The 22,617-nt window shown below is 34.3% G+C and overlaps 1 long non-coding RNA gene across 1 annotated transcript; it reads right to left on the bottom strand.

Moving 5' to 3' along the window:
* Positions 1–9,749: 9,749 nt before the first annotated feature.
* Positions 9,750–14,192, bottom strand: LOC131600493 (uncharacterized). Its single transcript, XR_009283157.1, has 3 exons — positions 13,896–14,192; positions 12,023–12,103; positions 9,750–10,149 (listed from the first exon to the last, which is right to left on the bottom strand). It is a non-coding gene; the product is annotated as an uncharacterized LOC131600493 (long non-coding RNA).
* Positions 14,193–22,617: the final 8,425 nt, after the last annotated feature.

Below are 22,617 nucleotides of genomic sequence, written 5' to 3'. Positions count from 1 at the left end.
CCAGGAAATGTCTTACGTACAACGACTTCCAATATGGAAGTTCAAAGAAAATTGACTTCTTCTTCCACCCACCCTTGACAATTGAATGTGCAAAAGGCTTGCCAAACTGAGTGCTCACATCTTTCACCTTTTCAAAAATTTGATCACCTGACAAAAAAGGCGGGGCTGTACGATGTTCGGCCTCTCCATTGAATGCTTTTCTCCACCCACGGTAGTGATGATTAGATTTTAAGAATCTACGATGGCCGAGAAAGACATTCTTCTGACAAAGCGCCAATCGTGTCGTATCGGTTTCATCTTCACAAACAGGACACGCCTTTTGACCCTTGTTGCTGTACCCGGATAGATTTCCGTATGCTGGAAAATCATTAATTGTTCCAAACAACATCGCCCTCAAGTTGAAACTTTCTTTCCTATACCCATCGTAAACCTCCACACCTCTCTCCCACAAAAACTTTAAATCTTCGATTAAGGGTGCCAAGTATACGTCTATGTCATTCCCTGGTTGTTTAGGCCCAGAAATTAGCATAGATAACATCATGTACTTACGCTTCATACATAGCCACGGAGGTAAGTTATAAATCATAAGAATCACAGGCCATGTGCTATGCGAGATACTTTGAATACCATGCGGGTTCATTCCATCAGTAGACAATGACAACCGAAGGTTTCTTGCTTCTTTTCCAAATTCAGGATATTCAGTATCAACTTTACTCCATTGTGGTGAGTCTGCCGGATGTCGCAACTTTCCATCAATAATTCTTTCATCTGCATGCCAAGTCAAGTGTCTTGAATCGGTCTCACTACGATACATGCGTCTAAATCTCGGAATTATAGGAAAATACCATAAGACTTTAGCAGGAGACAACTTTTTCTTATATCGAGGGGCACCACATTTAGGACACTCATTCAACGCTGCATACTCGTTTCGAAACAAAACGCAATCGTTTGGACATGCGTGTATCTTATCATAGCTCATTCCAATAGAAGACATCATCTTTTTGGCTTCATACGTTCGATTGGGAAGAACATTATCCTCTGGTAGCATATCTTTCATAAGGGCTAATAACTCTGTGAAACTTTTATCCGACCATCCATTGTCCGCCTTTAAGTTGTACAACTTTAACACCGCAGACAATCTTGTGAATTTTGAACAACCATCATACAACGGTTTCTCTGCATCGCTTACCAACCTCTCAAACATTTTGGGACAATCCGCTAGATCTTCTTCCAGCGCTTCTGCAATCTCTTCGACTCGATCACAATCGTATGTGTCTGTGCAATCGTCGTTTGAAGCATACTTCCTATTACACCTCGACCCAGCATTCCCGGTACTTTTCTCACCATGCATTGTCCAACATGTATAACTTCTATCAATTCCAAACCGTAGTAAATGAGATCCCAACTGATTCCCGTCAACCTTACCCCCGGCATAACAGCAACCCAAGCAAGGACACGGCATTCGAAGCGGGTCTTTGGAGTTCGCAACCGCAAACTCAACAAATTCCCATACCCCTTTCTCGTACTCTTTCGACAATCGGTTTGAATTCATCCATGTCTTATCCATGTCTTAATTAAGCTAAACAAATGCTTCTTGGTTTCTCTATCAGGTACTAAGGAATTCTGTCAAGATAATAAATAGCTATCATCATAATAGAATACCTAATCAGAAAACCTAATCAGAATACCCGAATTCTTAAAGAAGACATTACCTTATTTCAAGGTAATATAAGTCCACAAACCAAAAAATTGGTTGAGAGACACTAAATTGATATTAAATAGAACCATAAACAATAAACTATAAGCAGAAAATAACAAACTATAAGCAAGAAGAAAGGGATAGTAACCTGAGTTAGACTTGATGTGGGAGATGGGTAGATTTGAATCGGCGTTGTACAAGTAGAAACCAGAGACTTCAAAGTAACTGTAAAATTAAACACACACACCATGCGGTTAAATACACCACTACTAACAAATATCAAAATAAACCCAATCTAGAACTCAATTATTTAAAATGATATGAAATCAATTATCAATTAGCTAGTAACTACAAACAAGAGAAAGAACAGATGCATACATGTGTACCACGGCTTGTTCAACATACGTTGGTTCGTAAATGAGAGGCTAGTTCATTAGTCCTAACAATTAACCTCAACTAACAGTCTAACTTTATAACTAACTTACAACATAACCACCAGTAGGATTAAGTGATAACTAACGGTCTTTTTAAAATAGAATCTTAATTTATTTTCATACATTACTTTTAATATGAAATGAAATAAATATCGAATTAGTAATGCTTTGAGATTATAAGAAATCAAATTAGACAAAATACATATTATCACTTTCAAATATATATGCATTTATACAATTAAACAAACTTTAGTAACAAAGGTCTCCATTTTTCAAAACTCTACTCCTTTTAAGAAATGAAAGAATCCTCACTCATATTTTAGAATCAAGTAAAACCATAAAACATTAAAGTGAACGTAGTTTCTCTTAATAATCATTTGGTGTAGACAAGTTATTAACCCTCAATTGAACTACCCATTACAATTCAAATAACTCAATGATATGACAAAGAAGAAATTATGCAGCAAGTAGTTCATGCTTTCATAATATACTATAGCTTTCATTTCATATCATATACTATAGCTTTCATTTCATGCTTTCATTTCAAACAACCCATTATAATTAAAAACGAAAATGGCACTAATGTGTTCTATTCTTGACAAATGTGTTTGCAATTTAGATATAAAAATATCAAAGTTCTGTTTTTAGCTAAAATAATGGCACTAATGTGTTCCATTCTTGAAAAATTGTGTTCTTCAGCACAACACATTCAGTACCCAACAACAAAGCAACAAGAAATTGTGTTCATGGATTATAACCTATTAAGAAACATAGCCAGTCGAACAAAAACAATTAAAAATAAAGCAAAAGAAAACAAGGTGACATACATGAAGATGAAGATGACGGCGGCGGTGGAGGCGAGATGCTACACGGCGGCGGCGGCGGTGAAGAACTTTGAGTTGTGGGAGACAAAGTGGGGGAGACGAAGTGGAAGAAAAAAGATGGGGGAGACAAAATGGGTTTTCTGGGTTTTCTGGGCAAGTTAGCGTCAATGGGAGAAAAAAGATGAATTAGGGATTCTGAACGCGTAATATCAAATTTTAGTAATAAGGCTACTAAAGCGCTTCTGGAAAGCGCTCTCATAGCCTGGTCTATACCAGCGCTTTTGACAAAAAGCGCTCTCATTAAACACCCCTACCAGAGCGCTTTTGAAAAGCGCTTTCGTTCCCCCCACGTTCCCCCCACCTACCAGAGCGCTTTTGTAAAGCGCTTTCGTACCCCCCACCTACCAGAGCGCTTTTGAAAAGCGCTCTCATAACCCCCCCCTACCAGAGCGCTTCTTAAAAGCGCTTTCATACCCCCCCACTATTAGAGCGCTTTTTTAGCGTGTTTTTTAATTTTGTCTTTAGCGAAGCCTATGCCAGCGCTTTTCCTAAAAGCGCTTTCGTAGGGGTGCTGCTAAAAGCCAAATTTGGCGTAGTGCTTGTGCTTGTAATTCCTGCAATTTTTGCAACACTTGTTCATTGGTAGGATTTCTTCTCCTAGAATGTTTGTAGAAAGAGGTTGGAGTCACACCATGACCTTTACCCCTCACCCGACCGGGGTACTCAGGAACATCTAGTGCTCTACTTAGTAAGCTCCTATTATCCTAGTCCTCACCGGTGGATACCGATTGCGACATGGTCTCTTGTAATTCATTTACATTTCAATAACTATTAGTGGAGATAAAAAATCAATTATATTTTAAAAAACATTTGATTTAATTAAAGAAACAGTGTTATACTTACACATTCAGCATAAACTTTTTGAGCATCGGGATCGACAACTCGATTCTTGCCCACACGAGCTTCCTTCCACAACACATGTACTGGAAGTGAGGTTTCCTCACTTTTCGTCTCCTCTAACTATGCATTGACACAAATGATAAAATCGTCAATTAAAACACATTTAGACAATTAATTAAAACGCATTTCTATTTACTTACAATTTTCTCCTCAAAGCGTGCATAACCCAAACACCTTTTTTTGTATGGATACGTGGGTTTTGATACTCTCGCACTATTTGTGGCACTCCTTTTCCGAAAAGCTTCATCTCTTTGCTCTAAAAACCCATCCCAATCTTCATCATTAATGAAAAGCTCATATTTTTTTGGCCGTCCCGGTGCCTCTTCAAGAAAGTTTCCATCTTTATCCTTAAGATAGGTGTTTGTTAAAAAATATTTCCACCCTCTATATCTTTTTCCGGCCAAACCAAGTATGTAACGTTTACGCTCATCTGGTATGTTAAAAGACCTCTGCGACAAAACATACGCATAGAGTGTGTTAGTATAAGTAATTTAAATAAATTATTGTGAAGATAATAAAAACCATATATGATACCTTAAGCTCGTCCCAAATCATATTTTTTTCTCGTCCAATGCTTTGCTTTTCAGATTCCATTTAGGTACGGAGATTGGAATATGCAAACGAACAAGTGTACCAATATAGCTTGTCAACTTTGCAGAATTATAACCAATTGCTTGGTTATCAGAATTCCATTCCAAATTATATATTAATCATTTGTCTCTATCTCGAACGATTCCCTTCATAATGGTGATGCCTCGTGCAATTTCTTTTGATGATGTATCAGGTGGAGGATTTGTATCTGAAGCATCTCTATCTTGTGAGTTTTCTTGATTACTAGCCATTGAACCTGTATCAAACAAACTAAAGCACATTATTACACTATGAATAAGTTAACAATCTATACAAGTCAAATGGAAGTCAAACCATGCATGTACAAGTAAATCGGAATCGAAATCGGTGAAATCAGAATAAGTGTCAAAAAAAGAAAGTTGTCGGAATTGAACGAAATTTACATGGCTATGGTCAAATGTCCTCACGGACTCAAAAATGAAGCCGGTTTTCCGAAATTCAGACCCTAAGCCCGAATTTTAATTACAGGAAGAAGCAAAACCGATAAAAAACAATCCCGAAATGTAAAGATAAGTGCACGAGCAGCTCCGGAATCGTCAAAATAGTATAGTTACATGTAAAGAAGTCGACAAACTGAAACATGGTTCAAAAGTTATGTACAAAACGAAAATATGCACCAAAATTGAATAAGTATTGTAACAATTGGAATACAAATTGAAAAAACTATACAAATTGAATATATAACAATCGGCACAAATTGAATAAAGCACATTAGTCGGAATATGTATACTATTACCTTTTTCACTAACGTCTCTTTCTTTTCTTGGTAGGATTGTGTTCTACGCGTCTCTTAACAACGAAGATGGTTGGATTGATCCAAATACCCTCATTATGATCATTTCTAGTATAAGATTCATTCTCATTTTGATCGTTTCTTGTACAAGATTCAATGCCAACACCAATATCACCTTGATCTCCAATGTTTTCATCAACTATTTTGTTAGATAAAAGCACTATAGACCATTTCGTACTTGTCGGATCATTTACATAGAACACTTGTTTAGCTTGAGAGGCTAGAATGAAAGGCTCATTTTTGTACCCCACCCTATTGAGATCCACTTGCAAAAATCCTGACTTATTCATTCGTATGCCATTATTATTTTCAACCCACTTGCAACCAAATATAGGAATCTGAAACTTCGCGTAATCAAACACAAAAATATGCTCGATAACCCCAAAATATGACAAATTTGCAAATTTCGGATTTAAGTCATTCGCACTTGATATGTGCATTGCTTCAGCTACCAAGGTAACACCACTATTTTGCATAGTACTTTTATCATCCTGTTCTTTGGTATAAAATGTGTATCCATTAATTGCATATGCACTATAAGAAAACACAATTATACTTGGACCATATGCTAAACATCTCAACCTTTCTGTTACTGAAGCAGGATCTGAACGATACTTTGAATAAATATGTTCCCTAAACCACGGTATGAAAATTCGATTATGCTCTCGTACTATCCAATTCTCATTTCTATTCGGATTTAAATCTCGAAGAACAACCTTGTGCATTTCAACATACGGCTCAACCTCAATCTCATTGTGCATTACATACAAATGCGCTTGATCCCGCTCGACCATTAATATTGTCACAACTTTATTTCCAATTAGCCTTTTTCCTTCTTTTTTTCAGTAATATGAGATTTGGGGAGTCCAATTGATTGAACAGTTGACAGAAAATCAGTACAAAACTCAACCGCTTCTTCAATAATGTATCGTTCGGCAATACAACCCTTCGGTCGACTTCTGTTTTTCACGTACCCTTTTAATATTTTCATATAACTTTCAGCAGGGTACATCCATCTCATAAGCTGGTTCGCACAATTGTGTCTCTTTCACAAGATGAACGACTAGATGAACCATTATGTCAAAAAACGAGGGAGGAAAATACATTTCAAGATCACATAAAGTAACAACTATCTCTTTTTGCAATGTTGGTAAGATCGCGGGATCGATCACCTTATTGCAAATTGACCTAAAGAAAAAACACAGTTTAGTTATTGCGCTTCTTACTTTTTCTGGCAGAATAGAACGTATACATATTGGTAAAAAAATGTTCCATTATAACATAACAATCATGCGTCTTCAAAATCTTTAACTTGAGGTCTTTCATGGACACAAGTCTTCTAATATCTGATAAGTAGCCTTCTGGAACTTTAACTTCACTGAGGAACTTACACAATGTTTTCTTCTCCTTTCTAGATAGAGTGTAAACAGCAGGTGGCAGATATGTTCGTCTTCCTTTCGTCACGGGTCCCAATTCAGTTCTCATTCCCATGTTTACCATGTCCTTCCTTATGTTAAGGTCATCCTTAGAGTTTCCTTGTATATTGAGTAACGTACCTATAACGCTGTCAAATACATTTTTTTCAATATGCATAACAACGAGGAAATTTCTTACGTATAGCAACTTCCAATATGGAAGTTCAAAAAAAAATTGACTTCTTCTTCCACCCACCCTTGACAAGTAAATGTGCAAAAGGCTTGCCAAAATAAGTTCTCACATCTTTCACCTTTTCAAAAATTTGATCACCTGTCAAAAAAGGTGGGGTTGTACGTTGTTCGTCCTTTCCATTGAATTCTTTTCTCCACCCACGGTAGTGATGATTAGAATTTAAGAATCTATGATGTCCGACAAAGACATTCTTCTGAAAAAGATCCAATCGTGTCGTATCGGTTTCATCTTCACAAACAGGACACGCTTTTTGATCTTTAATGTTGTACCCTGATAGATTTCCGTATGCTGGAAAATCATTAATTGTTCCAAACAACATCGCCCTCAAGTTGAAACTTTCTTTCCTATACCCATCGTAAACCTCCACACCGTTCTCTTACAAAAACTTTAAATCTTCGATTAAGGGTGCCAAGTATACGTATATGTCATTCCCTGGTTGTTTAGGCCCAGAAATTAACATAGATAACATAATGTACTTACACTTCATACATAGCCACGGAGGTAGGTTATAAATCATAAGAATCACAGGCCAGGGGCTATGCGAGATACTTTGAATACCATGCAGGTTCATTCCATTAGTAGACAATGACAAGCAAATGTTTCTTACTTCTTTTCCAAATTCAGGATAATCACTATCAACTTTCATCCACTGTGGTGAGTCTGCCGGATGTCGCAACTTTCCATCAATATTTCTTTCATTTGCATGCTAAGTCAAGTGTCTTGAATCGGTTTCACTACGATACATGCGTCTAAATATCGGAATTATAGGAAAATACCATAAGACTTTGGCCGGAGACAACTTTTTCTTATATCGAGGGGCACCGCATTTAGGACACTCATTCAACGCTGCATACTCGTTTCGAAACAAAACGCAATCGTTTGGACATGCATGTATCTTATCATAGCTCATGTCAATAGAGGACAACATCTTTTTGGCTTCATATGTTCGATTGGGAAGAAAATTATCCTCTGGTAGCATATCTTTCATAAGGGCTAATAACTTTCTGAAAATTTTATCCGACCATCCATTGTCCGCCTTTAACTTGTACAACTTTAACACCGCAGACAATCTTGTGAATTTTGAACAACCATCATACAACGGTTTCTCTGCATCTCTTACCAACCTCTCTAACATTTTGGGACAATCCTTAAGATCTTCTTCAAGCGCTTCTGCAATCTCTTCGACTCGATCATAATCGTATGTGTCTGTGAAATCGTCGTTTGAAGCATACTTCGTATTACACCTCGACTCAACATTCCCGTTACTTTTCTCACCATGCAAATTCCAAACTGTATAACTTCTATCAATTCCAAACCATAGTAAATGCGATGCCAACTGATTCCCGTCAACCTTACCCACATAACAGCAACCCAAGCAAGGACACGCGGGTCTTTGGCGTGCGCAACCGCAAACTTAACGAATTCCCATACCCCTTTCTCATACTCTTTCGACAATCGGTTTGAATTCATCCATGTCTTATCCATGTCTTAATTAAGCTAAACAAAAACGATCAAACTTTCACTCTTCACAAGTAACCCCTATAGAGAATTCACAAAGTTAGTAAGTTCATCACTTAACGATTAACGAAATTGACATCAAGAATATTCCACATGTCGGAATAATGATCAAAGCTCTTGAGCCTCTATCATTTCTTCTTTGAAAGTAGATAACATGACTATAGTTTTTGTTAGAAATCATAAGCCAAGAAATTGATAGTGCATGAAAAATAGAAGAGCAACTTATTATCTTGGAACTTTGTATCCTATATTAACTCTCTAAACACATAAAACTAATGAGGTATCAAGGAGCTTCGCTTATGTTTGTAGTTTACCATTAAACAAAATATTAAAATCAAGTGGTTACAAAAAGTAGGTGCATGTGATCATATTATAACACATCATAATGCCAGTATAATACGTTTCAGTCAAAACGCAAAGTATAAACGAAATGAATCCGGAGCAATAAAATGCAACATATATAATCACACAATTTCAGACAAATTCATCATAATACCAGTAATTTGAGAAAGAAATTTACCTCAGATGTTACCGAACTCAAGAAAACGCCAAACGTCCAACTAGACCGGGAAACGATCAAACTTTCACTCTACATAAGTTACCCCTATAGCAAATTTACAAAGTTGGTAACCACCAAGACAAAATCTATTGAAAGAAATTTGAAATACTAACTTTCCTTTTAATTTTCAATCAAACAAAAATAAATTTATATGTATAATCGATTGAAAAAGCATTATAATCGATTAAGCATCACTATTATAAGAAAAATCTTTTTACAAGGTAAACTGTTAATTAACCTACACTACGCCAAATAAGCTATTTAATAGCATTTTTTTTTGTTTTTGATAGCGCTTAAAAGTGCTATTAACCGCGCCGCTATTGTAAACGTTTTTTGTTTAATAGCATTTTAAAAACGCTATTAAAGTACCAATTTTTAATAGCGTTTTTTTCTAAAGCGCTATTGAAGTATGCATTTTGTGTGTGTTTTGATATGATTTTAATAGCACTTTCAAACTAAGTGCTATTAAAGGGCACATGTTTAATAGCGTTTTCAAACAAAGCGCTAATATATAATTCATGTTTGATAGCACTTTTAAAGAAAGCGCTAATATATGACTCTTGTTTGATAGCACTTTAAAAGAAAGCGCTAATATATGACCCATGTTTGATAGCACTTTCAAAGAAAGCACTAATATATGGTACACTTTTTTTTTTTTTTACATAAAATCATTCTATTGGTGTGCAAATATCAAAAATATACATTTAATTCAATACCAAATAACACTTTAAGTTACTCATTGCATACATATTATGATCCATCAATACCAAATAACATATTAAACCAAATCCTCTTGTTTACAAATATCATAACATATAGAGAGTATTTACTGTGCTTAAAAAAAAGAGGGCATTTGCATAGCCAAATTTGTAAATGCATGCATTCCATCTAAGAGTAATTTAATCTAAATCCTAAAACACAAAGTCATATTATCAAAATAAAACACCTAAAAAAAGAAACGACAACAAAAACAGCACCAAGTAGTAACCACACTTCAAGAACCAAAAGCGTTGAACCCACGGGTACAATCATTTAACTAGGAAAAATAACCGCTTCTTGTTTTCCTGTATCATAGAAGAAATATTGATTATGTATTGTACAATAAAAACCAACTCAAGATATATAAAATAATCAAACATTTAATGTGGATCTAACAAGTCTTCTTCGAATTATTTAATGTAACAAAAAGAAACCTGCGAGTAAAAAACTAATCAAACAAAGCCATACATATAATTTATATTCTTCTAACATATTTTCTTCTTGGCTATGGGTTCCTGTCAGGTTGTTTTATGAAAACAAATGTGCTATGAGTTCAAAAGCTTAGTCTTAAGGGGAAATAATCTGATTGGAAAAATACCTAGTCAAATTGGTTCTCTTCAAAAGCTTCAAAATATTCTTATTGATAAAAACAATTTGTCTTAAAAAATCTCACCTTCTGTAAGGAATCTGTCATCCCTTATTCTTTTTGGGTCTGACTATAATAACTTGACAAACTCTAGTAATTTGGAAGGACTCAATGACACTTCCGACACTTCCTAGACTTCCGAACATTTACATTCTCCTTTCTAATTTCACACATATTAATATTAATTTACAAATATTTAGGATACAAGCTAGCTAGCATAAGTCAATCTAACCACTTAGTAATTTTTCCAAACTCATGGTCAATCTAACAAATTACTTAGCAATTACACGTTCAACAATATTTGACTTTAAAGGTACTTCCACACTTTTGCCAAACTCATGGTCAATCTAACCATTGAACTAGCAATTACACACACAACAATATTTGACTTTAAAGTACTTGCACACTTTCCTAAATGACAAAATCAGGAAGCATTGCATTTGTAGCAGCGCAATTATACATACAAGTACAGTTTATTCTAACAATATCAAAAAGAAGATACAACACAACACAAGAACAAACTTCTTACTGAAGTAAAAAAAAGTTTAGAACATCAAAAGAGAGAGTTCCTCATCCAGGGATAAAACAAATTAATTCAATCTATATATAAAACTAAGAGCTGCCACTGCCCTCTGCTCTTAGTGGAACTTTATTATATAAAACTATAAATATATAAAAAAAAGAATATCATAAATCTTAGGTGGGGCCAAGTGATGTTCAAGTAGTAGATAAGGGGAGAAAAATAGAACCTTGAGGCTGTGAATGGATGAAATGGAACACCTAAGTTTTGGCTTACATTTTTGCACTTCATATCAACATGTATTCTTTAGCTTCATTTCTAACAATTTATCCATTCTACTTTTTTTTAATAGATAAACAAAGTGTATTTATTTTTAAATTTATAGTAGTTTTAGTTGTTGAGAAAAGAAGAAAATAAATTTTTAAAGAAAGTCACTGGATGATTAATATGATCAAATGGTTAGTTTAGTTAAGGTTAGGGGATGATTAATGATTATAATAACGTGTCATAACTCATTAAATTATATTTGTATATGTATGAATTTGGAGTGAAGTTAAAACAAAACAATCCAATCTCTCCAGATAATCTATGCTAGAACTAAATAATCCAAATTTAAATGATCACTCTCCATGAACTAAATAGATTATTTAATGATTCATACAATTTCAAAAACCATTCCTTGAATTTCCATATACCTCTAGCTTATAAAGGTTGTACAAATTCATGAATCTGTACACTACAAAAAAATTGGGATAGTCATTCATGTTATCTCGTGGATTGTCAATGTATAGTATTCCTCCATTACTGGACCTTCTCAACACACACAGGGTAGTCCCACGGGAATTTTCTAAAAAGAACTAACTGATATTAGAGATGATAATGCTTTGAAAGGCACAACAGGTAGTCATGCTAGTTCTAGAGTATTTGTCTATTAGAACAATGCTTTTGGACCTATATTTGAGGCTTCTACCATAAACTCAAATGAAAAAGTCAAAAGAACTAAAATCTAAACCTGGAGACTTGGAATCAGATTGTTCTTCCGCTATGTCCCTGGCAGCCAGCTTCGCTCTTCGATCAACAACTTCAAATAAATCTGATCAAACAAGGTCACAAAAAATTACATGTCAGATTTTATTTTAAGCTCGAAATCGGTCATTTGTTGAGCAACAAAAGAAAGATAAAGAAACATTTAGTACATCACTCCAGCAACAACCATGTGCAACATGAGAAAGTAAAACCTGGAGCTAGCAGTAGTAGATGTATCATGTAACAGAACTGACATTAAGAACATTATGAACAGAATTGAAAAAATTTCAATGTAAAAGAATTGAAAGTGACATAATTGCAAATGAATAAACTAGTATAGGATAATTAGTAACTTTCTACACAATCAAAGTTATAAACATGTCAGTATAGAAACTCATGTTCTAATGATAAATAATAACTAGTATAGGATAATTAGGGACAAATAATGACTTTTTGCAGTTATTAACATGTCTCTTTTATCTACATGAAAGAGATTCTGCATCACTAACTTTCTGCGGCAATTAAAAAGATAGTGACTTTTTCATTTAATCAATGACTGTTGTTTTATTAATATAAAATTATCATATGAATATGACATTGTTCTCTCCCTACAGTTCAGGTACCAAACATGTTTATTTGATGTATCATTTTCCAATTCTTGGCTAACTTTTGTTTTATTACTATAAAAATATCATATGAATATGACACTCTCTCTTTCAGTTGTATTTGATGAGGATTTTGAGGGTGAGCTAGCTAACAATAATGATGCAAGGCTGGAAGTCTCTTTATTAGCTAGGAGCCCTGATCCTGAGCTGACAGAAGTAAACCAAAACCTCTTGACAAATGCAAATGGTATTACGATGAGAGAAAAATACAGCTAAAGAAGTTGAGTCTTTTCTAACTAGAGGGGATTAATTTTTGCAGTTATACGTAGAGGATGTCCGATTTCTATCGAAAAATGTAAGGTTAAATTTGAGAGAAACTCAGCCAGCGCTAAATAGTTTTTGTCATTTTTAATCCGTGTTAATTTCTTAAAAAGAGATAAAAACACGCAGTAGACTGGTATAAACCAGTTTTGAACTTTGTGAACTAATTTTCCAAATTGATGGTCTGATTCATATAACTTCAAGTGGAAACAAGTTGATTTTTATGGTTCAGTTGACCATACCCAAGCCTAGTTCTTGGTGCCCAAAACTTAGCTTCTAATTATTATCAGAAGGTTGCATAGCATACTAGCACAAAAGTAACATCAATTATGAGTGAAAGAGAATTGTGAGGTATGCTGTTTATGATTGTTTGATCCCTCCCTACTAAACAATATAAAAAGCATTTCCGATTCATATAAGTTTACTTTGTCAACTCAACGCATGTTGCATTGATAGTCTGAATATGTTCCATGCTTTTAAAGACATCAAATTTGTATGAGTTACAATAAGTCAAGGCATAAGGCATGCCAAGACCAAAACTGATACATACCAGAACTATTACAGAATACCTAAAAATTGAGTGGAAGAACAACAAGCTCTGTTTCCCCTAATCCACCTCCCCTGCTTTCTCTGTTTTACTTCCTAAAATCAAACTCATGCCTCCATGTGTTCATACTCCTCGAACAACAATGAAATCAAATGCGAAATCGAAAAATACTCCCTTCCCTAATCAAATCTCAACTCCAACTTCAGAGATACATCATCAATCTTAATTAAATTTGACCAAAGATTCTAAACCCCTAGAGCTACCAAATGGAATTAAACAGCATACAATAGCATTTTCAAACAATTGATAGAGGAATTTGAATTAATAATGTACAAAGAACATGATAGTGTCAAGAAATCAAAGAGATGGTAAGAAAAAAAACTCACGCAATCGAAGTGATTCCGGTCCGGTTCTTATCTTGTTATCTTTATGCTTGCTCTTCACCTCAACTTCTTCTTATTCTTATTCTGAATGTGTGTGTTTGTTTAATTTCAAAGGCTGGAAGTTGGTGATGGATGAACGTAGTAGAGATGAATCGATGGTGAAGCGTTTGAGAAAAGGGGTTTCACATGGTGATAGGGTTTCACCGGTGAAAGGATGAAGCTCTGGTCGGATGGGTTAACGAATATGGTGATGAAAGCGAACGGCTTCGATGGTGATAGGGTTTCACGAAGTATGTTTTGGTTTTGAAGGTCACCCAAATGCGCCAAAATGAAAAGTCACCCTTTTTTTTATTTTATAAAAATCAATAATAGCACTTTTAAAGTAAATGTTATCTTAGTTAAGAACATTAATAGCATTTAAAAAAAGTGCTATCTTTTTTTAAGTTTAATAATAGCATTTTTTCCTAAAGTGCTATCAAAATCAAATTCTCAGCATTTTATGATAGCGCTCCACGATAAAGTGCTATTATAAATTTTTATTTTTCTTTTCAATAGCACTTTCCTCAAAAGTGCTATTAAATTAGGCGCTACAAAATATCAAATTTGGCGTAGTGCTATTTGGTTTTAATATCTTTAAACACTCATGAAGTATCTCAATCTAGGACAATTACTAAGGTTAGTCATCACTCTAGGAAGGAAGTGATTTACGATGATTTTGGTTCAAAATAACGTAAGTAAGGTTATTACTAATAATAATATCTAATAAAAAATTATTACTAAGTTAGTCATCACTCTAGGAAGGAAGTGATTTATGATGATTTTGGTTTAAAATAACGTAAATAAGGTTATTACTAAAAATAACATCCGATAGTAAGAAACAACTAATAATAAGTATAATAATAATAATGATTAAAATGTTAATATTATCTAATTCTAATAATCATAAAAACTACTAATAAACTTATTCCTAATATTAATATATAACTTTTTTCACAAGTAATAAATAATTTTTTCCTATATGTGGATGATCTGTATATCACTGGAAGTCATCTACTTGAACTAGAAAAGGTAAAAGATCACATGAAGAAAGAATTTGAAACGAGAGATTTAGGAAGATTGTCATATTTCCATGGCATGTAATTTGTGAATATTAAAGAGGGAATGATCATGCGGCAACATAATTCTGAGAAGGAATTGTTGGAAAGGTTTGAGATGATTGGTTGCAAGGAAGTCATGAATCCTTCAAAAATCAATGATAAGCTGGATAATTATGTAAATAAAGAAAAGGTAGAGGCCAATTTGTACAAATAAATAGTTTTCTATCTAATATGCTTATGCAATAACATGACAAATATAGGTTATGCGATAAATAAAGTGAGCAGATTCACTATCATGTCTAAGATATCAGAACTAGTAGCTCCAAAGAGGATTTTTCGGTATCTAAAGAGAACCATGAAGTTAGGCATACTGTTTCTAGCAAGTGGGAATGCAATAAGACCATAGTTTATTGAATATAGTTACTCTTATTGGTGTAGAGACATAATGGATACGAGAAGCACATATAGTTATGTGTTCTTGTACAATAAGGCTTCCATCTCATGGTGTTCAAACAAGCAACCAATCACCACATTATCCTCTTGTGAGGTAGAATCTATAGCAACTCATTTACCTTATGTTAATCACTTTGCCTTAACTTACTATCGAAGGAATGTCGATGTGAATTATTAAGACTAATGAAGCTAATGATTAACAACGAATCTTCAATAAACTTGGAAAAGAATCCAATGTCACATGAAAAAAAAGAAAGCACGTTGAAATTAGAACCCATTTATGAGAGAGAAGGTACTAAAAGGAATTGTAGAGGTCATGTATTGTCCTATAAATGAGAAATTTGCAGATGGCTCACTCAAGCCTTGAAAATTTAAAGATTTTGAATACTTAAGAGATCAATTAGGACTAGTAGGAACATAGAGTTATTGGGAGATGTTATGATAATTATAATAACTATAATTCTAAGAAAGATAATTATACCTCATTGAAATAATACCATGATTGCACACATAATTAGTTGTGTTGTTTTGAGTCTTAAATAAGTGGAATAAGAGCGCTAAGGTCGATCTACCCCTTTGTATTCACACTAATATTGAAAAACCTTTAAATGCTATGCTCATTGGATGCAAAAGAAAGGGGATATCATCAAGTGATTCATGACACTAATCTCGAAGCCATTGAGCGAAAGACAAAAACTCATCAGGGAGAACGTACACTTGTGGGGGGATGATACACATGTCTTATTAACTACATATTATCGCTATATCGATGAAAGCCCTTATTTTTCATCATTTCTCTCCAATTTCTTCCAATCTAATTAGAGGTCGTGGGTTTTAATCAAGTCATAACCACGTATTCATGTCAAATTATTTCAGTATGCTTCTTCTTTATAAGATCAACTGCCTTCTATAAGATAACCATGTCATAAACAGGATAAATACTTGATTTTAAAAATCACTTATTTATTTAGAAATAATTACAACTAACCTATATAGAGGGAATTCAAATAACAGGAACAAACTTGGAGCAAGGAGGAAGACACAACTATCTTCGCAAACAGAGGAAACTGTGAGCATGCTTCGTGGTGGCCGGAAATCTTCACGTCGTTCTTGCGGAGAAAGGAGAGGAAGCTGCATTTATATATAAACACTAATGTTATCCTATAATCAATTATTACATAGGGAACAATAATCATGTCGTTCTAGATTGACAAACTGATAAAAAATCACTAACAAAACAACCACAATTGCAGCATCTTAAACACCAATAATAAAAAATGACATTCCATGTACTCACTTCAGCTACAATTTTTGTTTCATAAAAATCTATCAAACTCAAATCAATCTCATTATCACCAAAACACTAAGTCAATTTGTATCTTCTAACCTAACCTCACATACTTCACTTTGCTACAGGTAGTTGCTGTTGTCAATTCGAGGTTATTGTTGATGGTTGTAATGGGAATCTGAACTTTCATAACTAGCTTAAACAGAATCTGAACTTTCAAACTAATTTAACTCAGTGAGTTAACATAATTAACTCACTGAGTCTACTGCAACTAACCCTAAACCAAATTTAACAACCTCTGAACCTAAGCTACTAAATCCATACCTGACTGACTCACAACCTCTGAACCTAAGCTACTAAATCCATACAAAGAGAAAGAACCTTTACCTGTATGTGTCTCTCGATTAATCGCTTCTTGAACAAAAGCCCAGAGTTGAACAAGCTGCTTTTGGTTTCTTTGTTGAGCAGGAAACGACGAGAGAAGACGATGAGAAGAAGACGACGAGAACAAGCCTGGAGTTGAATAACATAAGCAGAGAACTAATTAAAGCTGAACGATTTTTGGGTAAATGAATTTTTGAGAAGAAGCTGAAAGATTTTTGAGAAGAAGTTTAACGAGAAGGAGAGTTTGAGAAGAAGGTACTGCAATTTTTTAGGAATTTTGATTGTTGTTTGTATAAGCCCTTTCTAATTATTTTAGGAATTTTGTTTTTTAGAAATTAATTACCTAAGCCAACATTTTTGTAAAAGCGCTTTGTTAATATGGCCTTTACCAGCGCTTTTAAGAAGCGCTTTCTTAAGCTTGTCCTTTACCAGCGCTTTCTTAAAAGCGCTCTCTAAAGGGGGGTCTTTACCAGCGCTTTTAAGAAGCGCTTTCTTAAGCGTGGCCTTTACCAGCGCTTTCTTAAAAGCGCTCTCTAAAGGGTGGTATTTACCAGCGCTTTCTAAAAGCGCTTTCATAGGTCAACTTTACACAGCGCTTTTCATGTAGCCAATTTCCGTGTTTTTTAATTCTTACTTATGGCAGCGCTTTTCAGACAAAGCGCTGTCTTAGGGGTGCTGCCAAAAGTCATTTTTGGCGTAGTGATAACTCATTAACTCGGCCCAATACACCTCCTTGCGCTCAATATTATCGAACTTGATACACACATAAACGAAGGGTGGCATGAATGAATATGCATGATATATTTGACCTCACTCATATTTATATAACTGATTTGTAAAAGTGAGAAATAGGTTGTTGTTTTAATAAATTATATTATATTTCTGGTTAGTGTTAATGTTCGATTACATATGTCTATTAAGAGGAAATTCTTCGCCATACTTTATCCGATTGACCCGTTTTCTTCAGATGAGATTTTTTTTTGCAAGCCGTGTTATCACTCCGAGTTTCTTCACACTTCTCCAAATTCACTAGTAACCACCTTGCCTCCATTGTCGTCACTGCTCCGACTACCTTCCGGCGACGTTACAAAAAGCTGACGCCACCATCCGACTCGCGGCCCTTTGATCCGGCCGTCGAACTTTTAATCATCGCCAGACGAAGCCACATGTGCCCCTACGCACCGCCAGCGTTCCTACGTGCGGGGCTTCTTGCGCCATCACCAAACCCACGCATGGCCACCCGTATGCCAACCGATCCGACCGTTTTTCTGGCCGCCCCACTCGACTCCCTCCTCCACTAACAGATTCGATCTCGTTTTTTCATTTCGACTCTAGGAAATTAGTGCTCCAGTTCAAACAGTCCCTATTTTTGTCTTTATGCCATGGGTGATGCTGATTCTACCTCGTTCACTAAAGTTTCACTTATTCCATGTGAAAAACTCACCAAATTGTCTCTTGCCGTAGATATGTGGTTTCATGGTTAGGGATATGAAGATCACCTATCCACAAAATTGTTTGATGTTCCAGTCACCAAACTCACTAAATGGAAGAAAACAAATGCCTCTTTGTGCATTGTGTTATGGTTTTTCACAGCATCTAACCTCCAAGCGCAATACCAAGCCTTCTCCACTTGCTATGAGGTTTGGGATAAGGCCAATAAAGTCTTCTCCAACGATGTCCATTACCTATATAGTGTCATCCTCAAACTCGACACACTGAAGTTGGAAAATATGGATATGCAAGTTTATGTTAGTAAACTTGATGCATTAAAAGCAAGTTACACGACCCTCTTGTCTTATGGAAAAGATGCAATAACTCATGTCGAACAATAGAATAAATTTTTCATGGTCATGGCACTTAAAGTACTACCACTAGAATTTGAGTCTGTTTGTAACCATATTTTATCAGGTACCACTGTTCCTAACTATGATGCAGTTAGTGAACAATTGTTGTGCTTGGCCACACCTTATGCGTTTGGTCCGGTTTCCCCTCCATCCATTGTTGCTCCGACACCGGGTGACACTTATGCCCTTGTATCTTTTGGCAACAATCATAATCGCCTTCGAGGAGGGTCATCCAACTTCAAACCTCGCACTACAACAAATAACGCTTTTCATGACAAAGCTTTCACGACATCCAGAAAAAACCGAAGTTATATATATATATATATATATATATATATATATATATATATATATATATATATATATATATATATATATATATATATATATATATATATATATATATATATATATATAAACAACTTGTTACATTAGTTTTTATAAACACCAAGGTGATATACCATTTAGGACATGTTTCGAATCCCAGCTAATGCACTTTATGTTTTTACTTTTTTACAACTATAAAGTAAATGATTTAACCCTTTGTTTTTTTATACCCCGAGGGATAAAATTATCAGATTTTACTATAAAGCACTCACAGAGCACCTTTTACCCTAATACTATCTTATTTGTAGCCGCCCCATTGTTGAGACATCATTTTGTAGGATGGGTTGCAAAACTGGAAAAAATGATCTTCTACCTTGAACAATTTTTTTTAGCTTTTGCAATCCATCTCAAATAATGGTGTTGTTGTTGTTGTTTAAGGTTTTGAATAATTATGATTTATTCCTAAAAGTCTTTAATGATGGATTGCAAGTGCTGAAATAACATTTTTCAATTTTTGGAACAAACACCTGATTAGAATTTGGATGCATTCCAAGCATGAAAATTGTATACGCTAACAAAAGTAGTGATAATCATAGCATTAACATTCAATCTTGGTGAATGCATGTCTGACATTCAAGACAGATCTCTACCACCTTGTATGAGACCTGAACATGCTGCATTTTTTATATTCTCGGTAAACGACCTTGATATTCTGTGAAGATTTATTGCATATAATGTATTTTTGATATCCTGGGTAAACAATGTAACCTTTTTAAAATAAAAAATACTTTAACCCCTCAATTTTGTTTTAAATCGAAGGGTTAGAGTAAAATAATTTTTTTTCCAAAAATGGTTATATTGTTTAACCAGAATATTAAAAATATGTTGTATGTAACAAATATTCGTAGAATATCATATTGGTTCATACAATATATTTTTAATATTATTGTAGCGGTGAAAAAATAAGACCGAGACCATTGGATTGACCCAGCTCGTATTTTAGTGAAAGTCGTCACCGCGCTTTATTTTTTCCAAAGGAAATGGGAAAAGAATGAAGTAAAATCCAAAGAAGTTTTAAAATCAAAACTAATAAAATAAACAGAGATCTTAGGTTTGAGGGTTGGTTATGCAAGGGGAAGGTATTAACACCCCTCACATCTGTAGTACATTACAGGAACCTCTATGAAAATATATATTATTGATTATTGTTTTTGTTTTGTGAAAAAATAGTGGGATGGTCAGAAAAGAATTTTATTATGTGCTCGATAAGACATCACATCTTGTGCCTACATACCCATTTAGTGAAATTGGGAAGTCAGAGCATTTGTAGTTCTCCTTAAAAGGAAAATAAAGAGCCAAAGTGGCAAAAATCTTTTTGGGTGTTGAGCATTAATAACACACAACTGTTTTTTTAAATGCTAAATTTTAACAATACAAAGAAAGTTGTTAACAAGGAGTCAAGCTTTAATAATACAAGGCAAGGATAAGTTACAAGAGTGGTGGTTGAGCTTAACCATACAAAACCAAGTTTAAAATAGTGGAGGTGCTAAGCTTTAACAATACAGAGTAAAAGAGAAGGGAAAGAGGGTGAGTACCTTGACAAATTTAGTCAATATTATCTCAATACTTTAAATTTTAAGCAATAATGAGGAATCATATATCTCAAGCAATCATTAAGAGTAAGCATCTCAAGTGTTGAGTGAGACATGGTATGTGTATCATGGTTACAATAAAAGTGAGTTAAGTAAAGATATCAATGTATACAAATAAAACTCAGGTATAAGGGTTATTGAATGAGAGATAACATACCTCAATACCAATCATATCATGTATGTATGAATATGGTGTATATGATCAAATGGATGAGTATATATAGATAAATATCTCATGCATGTGGGGTTAATAAACAATATATATAAATGGTAGAAGCATTTTAAAAAAGTATATAATACAAGTATATGGATCAATCAAATATATACACAAGTAAATAAACAAGGTATGATCAATCAAACAAGGATGGATAAAGCCTCATTAGGTGTCAAGTATAAACATGGTATAAGACAAACATTTTGGTTCTTATAAATGTTAGTTACCAAAATGTGTTAATATTTAGTGTAATTTTTGGTAACTTTCGAGTCTTTAATTGTAAAGTATTAGTTATTTCATTTTGATTTTGTATAGATAATCGTATATTCATTTTATCTTCGAATAGTTCTTATCTGCTCATTGTTTGTAATAAAATTGTAGGTTTGCTTTATAGATGGAATCTTGAACCATGGAAAATGCTTAGAAGATATTTTAAGATAAAAGCAAGGGATTCTGATTTTTACTACCCCATTAAGCACGATCTTAGCGCGCTAAGCACGCTTTTGAAGAAAAGAGAGAAGTAGTTCCAGTAACTTCCGCGCTTAGACTGGGTCACAGCGTGCTTAGCGCGATTTTGGGCGGTTTAACATTTTTGGTAGTGCGCTAAGCGGGCTTTATGGCGCTTAGCGCGGTCTGCGAATTTGTGTTTTTCTATTTAAGGAATAGAACAAAATTTTTGTGAGTTACACCATTTTGAGAGCCAAGGAATCCTAATACCAATGTAGCAACATAGAATCAAAGAATCAGAGCATTGATCATCGAGAAATCATCGTCGATGCTTGCTAATCTTCCTTCCTTCCTGTGCAAGCTACCATATCTATAGATAGCTAAACCATTTCGATATCAAGGCTTTGATGTAATCTTCCTTACCTTTTGTATGTTTTTCTTGTGAATATTGTGTATGAACAAGTTATTAATCAATATAGATGATCTAGTTTGTTTACTCTTGAATTTCTAAGGTTTAAATGTTTGTGAAATACAATATTTCAATCTTGATCTAACTCTATCAAACATTAAGTCTAGACGTAGAATTAATGGTTGATAATCACTTTGTATTGGTTTATAAATGTTATTTGTATTGTTCAATCGATTGAGAAATTGTTGGTTGAACAATACGGTAAATCTTGCTATAACGTTGCATAAACGAATGGTATAGACAAGCGATATGTGAAGTATTGATTGATAACAAATTCATACGCATGTTCGTAGGAAGACATACAATATTAGGTCGATTAAATCAAGTCTTGATACTTTTCTATAAACTTAGAACTTTCCGTATTTTAATCCTTGCTACTAAACTTGTGAATGATTTTTTACCAAACCAAACCTAAAGTAACTTTAACTCAAGAAAATATAAACTATAGAACAGCGATAATATCGCACCAATCCCTGTGGAAACGATAAACTAAAAGTACTCCAATATACTTTCAACAATAAACATTTAATCACACAAGTTTTAAAGTTTT

Source organism: Vicia villosa, linkage group LG4, assembly GCF_029867415.1.
Source record: "Vicia villosa cultivar HV-30 ecotype Madison, WI linkage group LG4, Vvil1.0, whole genome shotgun sequence".
Taxonomy (NCBI): domain Eukaryota; kingdom Viridiplantae; phylum Streptophyta; class Magnoliopsida; order Fabales; family Fabaceae; genus Vicia; species Vicia villosa.
Note: the sequence above shows the minus strand (reverse complement) of the source record. Positions and strands in the feature narration are given on the sequence as shown.